Raw genomic sequence first — 9,679 nt, forward strand, 5'->3', positions numbered from 1 at the left:
AATGCTGAAAAGAATTCACAATGGTACTGAGAAATTCAAAAAGAAAGGAATGGAAAAGAGAATATTTAGACAGTGAGTCCCCCTTCCTGACACTTAGTTATAAAGGGAAAAAGAGAGACAAAGTAGATGGTAATGGGAATATTGGAAAATAAAGCCAGATATCATTGAAGGATGGGTTGATGATGTGTTTGCTTGCATAGAGAGTGAGTTAAGCATTTTTATATAGAGATATGAAAATCCTGTAGAAAGGAATAGAATAAAGGGACAAGTGCGAGAAGGAATAATCAAGAATATAAGACAAATGGGCCCCTTTCTATGTCTCTAAAACAAGCCTACCCATCAGATCCAGGTTATCTTATCTAACAGAGTTTTGGGGAGGATACTATGACATAATGATGTGTAATCACTGAAAAATCAATTTAGGATGGTGCCAATGCCCAGTTATTATTTAAATGATGGTGCTTACAGTGTTGAAGTCCTAAATGTGTGATAGTTTTTGTTGTTATCAAGCTTGTATAATCTGCAGAAACTAGAACTGTCAGTGCAAACCTCCACTCTCCCCAGTTCAAGCCAGGAACAGGCAACTCTGAGGCTCTCCTTGTTGTGAAGTCATCCCACCCAGAAGATTTCCCTGCAGGGAAAGAGAAAGCATTTGGAGATCTGGCATACTTCAGTATTTTTCCTTTTTCTGACACAGAAACCATGGCACGTGATGCCAAAATTGTACTTTCCAGAACCCATCATAGATATGTGTTCCCTGGATATGTACCAATTAGATTAAGGCTTCACAAATCCATCAAGAAATTCAGCACAAGGCTTTCCCTCCTTGTGGGACATTAGTGGATTTTTACTCTGACACACTCATGGAGAACACCAATACAATATTTAATTGATAACTAAGGTGAGACTTTCACTCTTATCTGAGATCTCTAAATAATGAAGCTATAGCTACAGACAGCAACTTGACCCACTAAAGAGATTATGAAGAGGGAGGGAAAAGAGCAGTATTTCCACTCTACACAGAACACTTCATTAAAAACAATCCTCAATAAATATTGAAACAAAGGTACTTCTCTCTCATTTATAGCCAACCCACTCACCTTTTACTCATTGATATGTTCAATGACCAGTGTGTTTGCAGTACTTATAAGTACTCATGTTCTGTCTTAAGTGGTCAGAAAGATGATCACAGAACAAGATCCTCAATTGCAATAAATAGAACACTACACACTTAATACATGCCAGCAAAATGGGTTGCAATATTAAGTCAACTAAGACCAGAATTCAACAACAACAACAACAAAAAAACCCTGAAGCACCAAGCTAATCATTAGCTCTGATTTTTTTCCCTATTATGAAATGCATATGCTGATAATTAATATGACGTATGAGGACAGTTTCTATGGAAATACCAGAGGAGAGCTAGTGCAGTGCAAATGATTCTTATCAATCTTAACGCAGCAGAAGCTCCTATCTGTTCCGTCAAGGTTCAGACCATTTAAAAACATACTCCAAGTAGTTTAAATCAATTCTCTGCTTTCTGTGTAAATTTGGGGGAGAAAAAGTCATTTCTGAGATCTAAAATTTAAACTAAGAAACAAAACCATGGAGGTCACAGACCTGCCAAAAGTGCAGATATAGCAAAGGACAGACAGCTGCAGCTCTAATTATGTATTAATCTTACATACGCTATACATGAGTACAGAAAAGCTCAACCGCTGCAGTATTTAGAAAACTATATAATGGACGTAATTAGAAAGAGAAAAGGAAAGTAACTTGAGAGTGGCCACAAAACACATAATTTCCAGAAAATGCAAAAACATACAATAGATTAGCTACTTGAGTTTCTCAAATTGAGACTTCTACTCAAAATCTTGAGTTACAAAAGATGTAAATTTCTCCATAATATTAAGGAACAATAAGCCATGATTTTTTTAATCTATAAAGTGAGCAAATGACATTCTCACATTATTTTTGCAGAATTATTAGGACAGGAATAAGTAAATTGATTGGTCAAGAGATTACCCTTATATTGAGATAAAGACTATAATTAAAGAGAGATCTCTGTGAAGTGTTATAATAATCAAGATAATATCTCGGTTTAATACATTTTAGAAGCAAAACTAACAGCACTGCCAGTATGCTATTACACTCTCCTACATAAATACCATGATTCTGTCTGTGAAGCACATTGGTATGAGGTGCCAAGATTTCCATATTTAATGTATTCAAAAAATGTCTAGATTAAAATATACTAATATTTCATGGAAATATACATATAATATATACAAAATATATCTGTGCGTTTGCATGTAGCCCTCCCCTCCAGGGGCTTGGGAGGAAAAGTTGTGGCCTTTTTTGTTCTGAATAGCTTACTTGAGCCTGTGTTTTCATTTCTTCAGTTCAGTTCAGTTCCATCGCTCAGTCGTGTCCAACTCTTTGCGACCCCATGAATCGCAGCACGCCAGGCCTCCCTGTCCGTCACCAACTCCCAGAGTTCACTCAGACTCACGTCCATCGAGTCCGTGATGCCATCCAGCCATCTCATCCTCTGTCGTCCCCTTCTCCTCCTGCCCCCAACCCCTCCCAGCATCAGAGTCTTTTCCAATGAGTCAGCTCTTCGCATGAGGTGGCCAAAGTACTGGAGTTTCAGCTTTAGCATCATTCCTTCCAAAGAAATCCCAGGGCTGATCTCCTTCAGAATGGACTGGTTGGATCTCCTTGCAGTCCAAGGGACTCTCAAGAGTCTTCTCCAACACTACAGTCCAAAAGCATCAATTCTTCGGCGCTCAGCCCTCTTCACAGTCCAGCTGTCACATCCATACATGACCACAGGAAAAACCATAGCCTTGACTAGATGGACCTTAGTTGGCAAAGTAATATCTCTGCTTTTGAATATGCTATCTAGGTTGGTCATAACTTTTCTTCCAAGGAATAAGCGTCTTTTAATATCATGGCTGCAGTCACCATCTGCAGTGATTTTGGAGCCCCCCCAAAATAAAGTCTGACACTGTTTCCACTGTTTCCCCATCTATTTCCCATGAAATGATGGGACCGGATGCCATGATCTTCGTTTTCTGAATGTTGAGCTTTAAGCCAGCTTTTTCACTCTCCACTTTCACTTTCATCAAGAGGCTTTTTAGGTCCTCTTCACTTTCTGCCATAAGGGTGGTATCATCTGCATATCTGAGGTGATTGATATTTCTCCCAGCAATCTTGATTCCAGCTTGTGTTTCTTCCAGCCCAGCGTTTCTCATGATGTACTCTGCATATAAGTTAAATAAGCAGGGTGACAATATCCAGCCTTGACGTACTCCTTTTCCTATTTGGAACCAGTCTATTGTTCCATGTCCAGTTCTAACTGTTGCTTCCTGACCTGCATACAAATTTCTCAAGTGGCAGGTCAGGTGGTCTGGTATGCCCATCTCTCTCAGAATTTTCCACAGTTTATTGTGATCTACACAGTCAAAGGCTTTGGCATAGTCAATAAGGCAGAAATAGATGTTTTTCTGGAACTCTCTTCTTTTTTCCATGATCCAGCAGATGTTGGCAATTTGATCTCTGGTTCCTCTGCCTTTTCTAAAACCAGCTTGAACATCAGGAAGTTCACGGTTCACGTATTGCTGAAGCCTGGCTTGGAGAATTTTGAGCATTACTTTACTAGCGTGTAAGATGAGTACAACTGTGCGGTAGTTTGAGCATTCTTTTCTTTAATTCACAGATGAGTAAGCTCTAGTCCACTGAAAGTATGTAAAGGCCTAAGGCATCAATAACTAATCTTGACTGAATTTAACATTGTATCTATATCCATATAAAATGCTTTAAAGTCTACCTTATTTGAAAATACTAAAAGATGCGTTCTGAAACTGCTTATAAAGGTGACAGCCTGGCACACAGTAGGTGCTCAACAAAGGCGGGAGAATTCACCAACCCTATGTCAGGCACTGCACCCTCCCTTGGACGGCCAGTTAATCCTCTCATCAGTTAGAAGATTCCACTCTTTAACTTTACCGCTACTGCTAAGTCACTTCAGCCGTGTCCGACTCTGTGAGACCCCATAGACGGCAGCCCACCAGGCTCCCCCATCCCTGGGATTCTCCAGGCAAGAACACTGGAGTGGGTTGCCATTTCCTTCTCCAATGCATGAAAGTGAAAAGTGAAAGTGAAGTCGCTCAGTCATGTCCGACCCTCAGCGACCCCATGGACCACAGCCTACCAGGTTCCTCCGTCCATGGGATTTTCCAGGCAAGAGTACTTGGAGTGGATTGCCATTGCCTTCTCCTTAACTTTACTGCAAGTATCTTAATGGGTATCCCTTTCAAACGTGAAAACAAAAACAAACACAACCCTCCCTGAAAGGAGGTCTTAAATGGTGGCATCAAAGAATATGTGGCGTTATATGGATTGTAGCCCACCAGGCTCCACTGTCCATGAGGATTCTCCAGGCAAGAATACTAGAGTGGACTGCTGTGCCCTCCTCACTAAGGGATCTTCCTGACCCAGGGACTGAACTTTCGTCTCATGTCTGCTGCATTGGCAGGCAGTTTCTTTACCACTAGCACCCCCTGGGAAGCCTCTGGAAACTGGATAACAAGTATCAAAAGACTAGATTGATGTTTTGGGTTTTTTTAACCCTTCATAACATGGAATACCAAAATACCATTACATTTTGGCTCTGAAAAAATATACATCCTCCCAAAAGGAACAGATTTCCACGCCACAGTGGCAGGTCTACTGGACGCTTCATTCCCAAACTCTGAAGTTACAAACTTTAAGTCTCTATTTCCTCCCCTAAAATACAGACACATAAGTAAATCTCAAGAGTTTGTACTGAGGATTGCAATAATAACATTTGTAGCTTAATCTAGGTATCGTATATATGTCAGACTCCCTCTCCTTGACCTTTTCTCATTAAAAATAATAATTTAAAAAAACACTGTACTTCATTGCTTTCTTAGGCAAGATATAAATAACAAAACTAATTTTCCTTGACTTCTCCAGCCAAGTGATACTAATACATTATTTTAAAACATAACCATAAAATAATGCTTTGTTTACATTAAAAAAATTTTCTCATATAGGATACACAAAATTTTTGCTTTCATCATTTATGGAGAATAGTTTTCTCTAAAGTATATCTGTTTTCCTTCATTTTTAATAAAATCATAAACCTAATAACCAAAATTATGCATATTACAGTAACTTTTAAAATACATAAAAAAGCACAAAGAAAATTAAAACACCTATAATCCTCTTTCTTAGAGATAGTTACTGCTAATTTGGGGGTTTTATTTCTATTCTAAAAATGTGAATGGGATAATTCTCGGCATGCTGCTTTGTAACCTTTTTTAGATTTTTAAATATTTTATGAACATTTTGAAGGCCTGATTATTAAATATTCTATATAATATATAAAGATAATTTTATGGCTCCCTATTATTGTATTTCCTGTATATACCATATTTATTTGAAATCATATTATTAAACATTTAGAGCTGTTGTCATTTTTAAGCAAGAGTGATATATTGAACCACCATGTACTCATGACCTCAGTTCAGTTCAGTTACTCAGTCATGTCCGACTCTTTGCAACCCCATGAATCACAGCATGCCAGGCCTCCCTGTCCATCACCAACTCCCAGAGTTCACCCAAACTTAAGTTCATTGAGTCAGTGATGCCATCCAGCCATCTCATCCTCTGTCGTCCCCTTCTCATCCTGCCCCCAATCCCTCCCAGCATCAGAGTCTTTTCCAATGAGTCAACTCTTCACATGAGGTGGCCAAAGTATTGGAGTTTTAGCTTTAGCATCAGTCCTTGCAATGAACACCCAGGACTGATCTCCTTTAGAATGGACTAGTTGGATCTCCTTGCAGTCTGAGGGACTCTCCAAGAGTCTTCTCCAACACCACAGTTCAAAAGCATCAATTCTTCAGTGCTCAGCTTTCTTCACAGTCCAACTCTCACATCCATACATGACCACAGGAAAAACCATAGCCTTGACTAGATGGACCATAGTCGGCAAAGTAATGTCTCTGCTTTTGAATATGCTATCTAGGTTGGTCATAACTTTCCTTCCAAGGAGTAAGCATCTTTTAATTTCATGGCTGCAATCATCATCTGCAGTGATTTTGGAGTCCCCAAAAATAAAGTCTAACACTATTTCCATGGTTTCCCCATCTATTTCCCATGAAGTGATGGGACCGGATGCCATGATCTTAGTTTTCTGAATGTTGAGCATTAAGCCAACTTTTTCACTCTCCTCTTTCACTTTCATCAAGAGGCTTTTTAGTTCCTCTTCACTTTCTGCCATAAGGGTGGTGTCATCTGCATATCTGAGGTTCTTGATATTTCTCCCGGCAATGTTGATTCCAGCTTGTGCTTCCTCCAGCCCAGCATTTCTCATGATGTACTCTGCATATAAGTTAAATAAGCAGGGTGACAATATACAGCCTTGATGTACTCCTTTTCCCATTTGGAATCAGTCTGTTGTTCCATGTCCAGTTCTAACTGTTGCTTCCTGACATGCCTATAGGTTTCTCAAGAGGCAGATCAGGTGGTCTGGTATTCCCATCTCTTGAAGAATTTTCTACAGTTTATTGTGATCCACGCAGTTAAAGGCTTTGGCATAGTCAATAAAGCAGAATAGATGTTTTTCTGGAACTCTTGCTTTTTCCATAATCTTCAACAATTATCAACTCATGGGTCAGTCTTATTTCATCTATATCTTCAGGCATTTCCCACTTTAAAAGATAAGAACTTTTTAATAAACATAACCGTATTACCATTGTCTCACTTCAAAAAATTAGCAATTATTCTTTCATATCAAGTACCCAAGCAATGTTTAAAAATTACTGCCTTTCTTCCCTCCCTTTCCCCTACCTCCTTTTTTTTTCTTTTTACTTTACAATATTGTATTGGTTTTGCCATACATCAGCATGAATCCACCACGTGTACCTCCTCTCTTGATTGCTCAAATCAACATCCAAATAAGGTCCACACACTGCAAATAAATATCTTTTAATCAGTAGATTTCTTTCCATCTCTCTTTTTAAATTCCCTTGCAACTTATTCATTGTGGGGAAGAGAAGAAAATATTGGCCAATGAATCTAAAGTATTTCCTATGTCTTGAATTTTGCTGATAGCATCATCATCAGTGTCATTTAGCACATTCCCCTATCAACTATATTTCCTAGAAATAGGAACTTAAATTTAGAAATTTTCTCAGGTTCATGTTCCATGTTTTGGCAATACTATTTCATAAGTGGAATAGTTTGGTGGTATGGTGAGCTGCCATCAGTTGATATAGAATATTGTATTCCTCTCTTCTGTTGATATAAGTAGCCATCAATAATCAATACCTAGATATACTAATCAGTATTATAGAACAGTTATACTCTAATTGAAATAGTTTTCCTAATATAAATAATATACAATAGCTAGAAATCTTAGAACTACTTGTTCACATCGATATGCTCATTTATATTTAAGAAAACTTCCTAAAAATTAAATATCTGAATCAAAGAAGATTTTCATTTGAAAATTTATATTACCAAACATATTGCCCAACTTACAGGAAAGTTATAACTAACATGTATCCCAGTATTGGGTCACTGTTGTTTTAAATATTTCTGTTAATCTATTAAAACTATGAAACTCATTGTGGTTTACTTTGCAATATTTTGCTTATCAATAGGACTAAGCATGTTTTCCTTAAATTTAAACTTGTATTTCTTCTTTTGTGATTTGCCAGCTCTTGTTCTTTGACAAAATATTTTGTTGGGTGTATATATTTTTCTTTTTTTCCACTGGTTTCTCAAATATATTAACTTTTATGTAAACACGATCTCTGATGAGTAGCAGTACTGTAATATAGAAAGACTCCGTGTACTTGTTACATTCAATTACTCTCCAGCCTACCATTTCATTCAAGATCTGGTCAAAAATGGCAAAGCAGACATCTGCAAAATATGCTGAACTTGACTTACAATTTCAGGAATAGCATTTTAATCTGTTACAATGAAGGACTGAGGTAACCATTGTCTAAGGTCTACCATTGTGCTCAGCAAATACTTTTCATTCCAAGTCTATTTTTGTCTTACAGTTCAAACATTACACCAATATACTTTAAAGAACACAGAACATTATATACACCAGAATATGCCCTAAAAAACCTCTATACCATCATATTAAATTTATAGATTCATTTATCTCTTCACTTTACAAATATTCTTTTCTCCCACCAAGAATAAAAAGCAATAGATATTGTTTTTATGATGCACTTAAAAGGTAAAAGGAGGATATCCCAGTTAAATCAATATAGACATAGAGGTTAACTATTATCATTTAAGAGTCCTTTACCTACACATGCTACATGCCCTAGAATAGGCTCTAATTCTGGAATAAATACCCACAGAAGCAGTCATGCATGCTCAGTTCAATTTTCCATATACATGTTTTCTGGAAAGTGGGGGTTAAAGGTAATTGAAAGTCTAGAACTGACATATTAGACTTTATGGCATACAAGCCCAAATCTAAACTAGAAACAGTAATAATATTAATATTTAGTAGGAGAAGTAGAATGTTAAACCTACAAAGGTGGGGAAAATGCTTAAAACTGAATGAAGTAGTTAAAAACTACAATTAAGTCCTGGATATATCAGCATTCACATTTGTGCCTTAAGAACATGCAAATAAAACTAATTAGTGCTCAAGTCATTCAGTTACAAGCAGTGGCTAAACTTAACAGTTTCCCAGTTTCAAGCACACACAATGTATAACGTAGACAATAATATAGTCTCTTATAAAGAACAGAAAATCAAGGAAAGAAGGGAAGAATAGAGAATAAAAGGAAGGGAGGAAAATTTGCTGAAAAACTATTTTTCATTTCAGAGAAAACCATCTTTCAATTATAATTAATCACATGCTCTTTTGACTATAATCATCCTCATAACTGCCCACCTTTGAAATTTTAAGATGATCCTCATGTAATGTTTAAATAAACCCAAATGTTTCACAGTAATTTCCTTAATACACTACAGACTGACACAATTGAAAATGTAGTCAAAATTCTAAACAATTTCAAAAGTGAAAATAAATTCTCATCTCTTTGGAAATGAAAAATCTTCCTCTAGGACAGTTATTTGAAATCATGTCCTATGAAATCAGGTGAGAAAAGCCTAACTGTGTGACCCTAGACGTTTAAGCTTGCTAACCTCTGTGTGAGAAGTAGTAGGTAACAGCGGTTCTCCCTTGTAGAGTTATTTTCAAGATTAAATAAAATAATACAAGTAGATACCTTCATACAGAAACTGACATAGATGTGCTCAGTGAACATTACTTATTGGTATTATCAGAGTGGTGATTATCACCATTATATCACCCTAAAGTGTCTGGAAAGTTTTACATCAAAATACTTAACCATAAGAATACTTAACCTGTAGAAATATTCTGCTCATATGCTAAGAGTTCCTTATTATACAGTAGATCTGTTTTAAAGTAAGTGTTTTAATGGTTTTAATGATGGCCATAAACTGAAATCAGTAGTTCTTAATGAGGGAGGAGGATTTTGCCCCACTCCATGCCACCCAGGGGACATTTGTCCATGTCGGAAGACATGTTTGCTAAAAAGCAGCTCAGGAGAGGTTGCTACTGGCATTTATCTAGTGGGCAGAGGTCAAA

Source organism: Oryx dammah, unplaced genomic scaffold, assembly GCF_014754425.2.
Source record: "Oryx dammah isolate SB20612 unplaced genomic scaffold, SCBI_Odam_1.1 HiC_scaffold_25, whole genome shotgun sequence".
NCBI lineage: Eukaryota > Metazoa > Chordata > Mammalia > Artiodactyla > Bovidae > Oryx > Oryx dammah.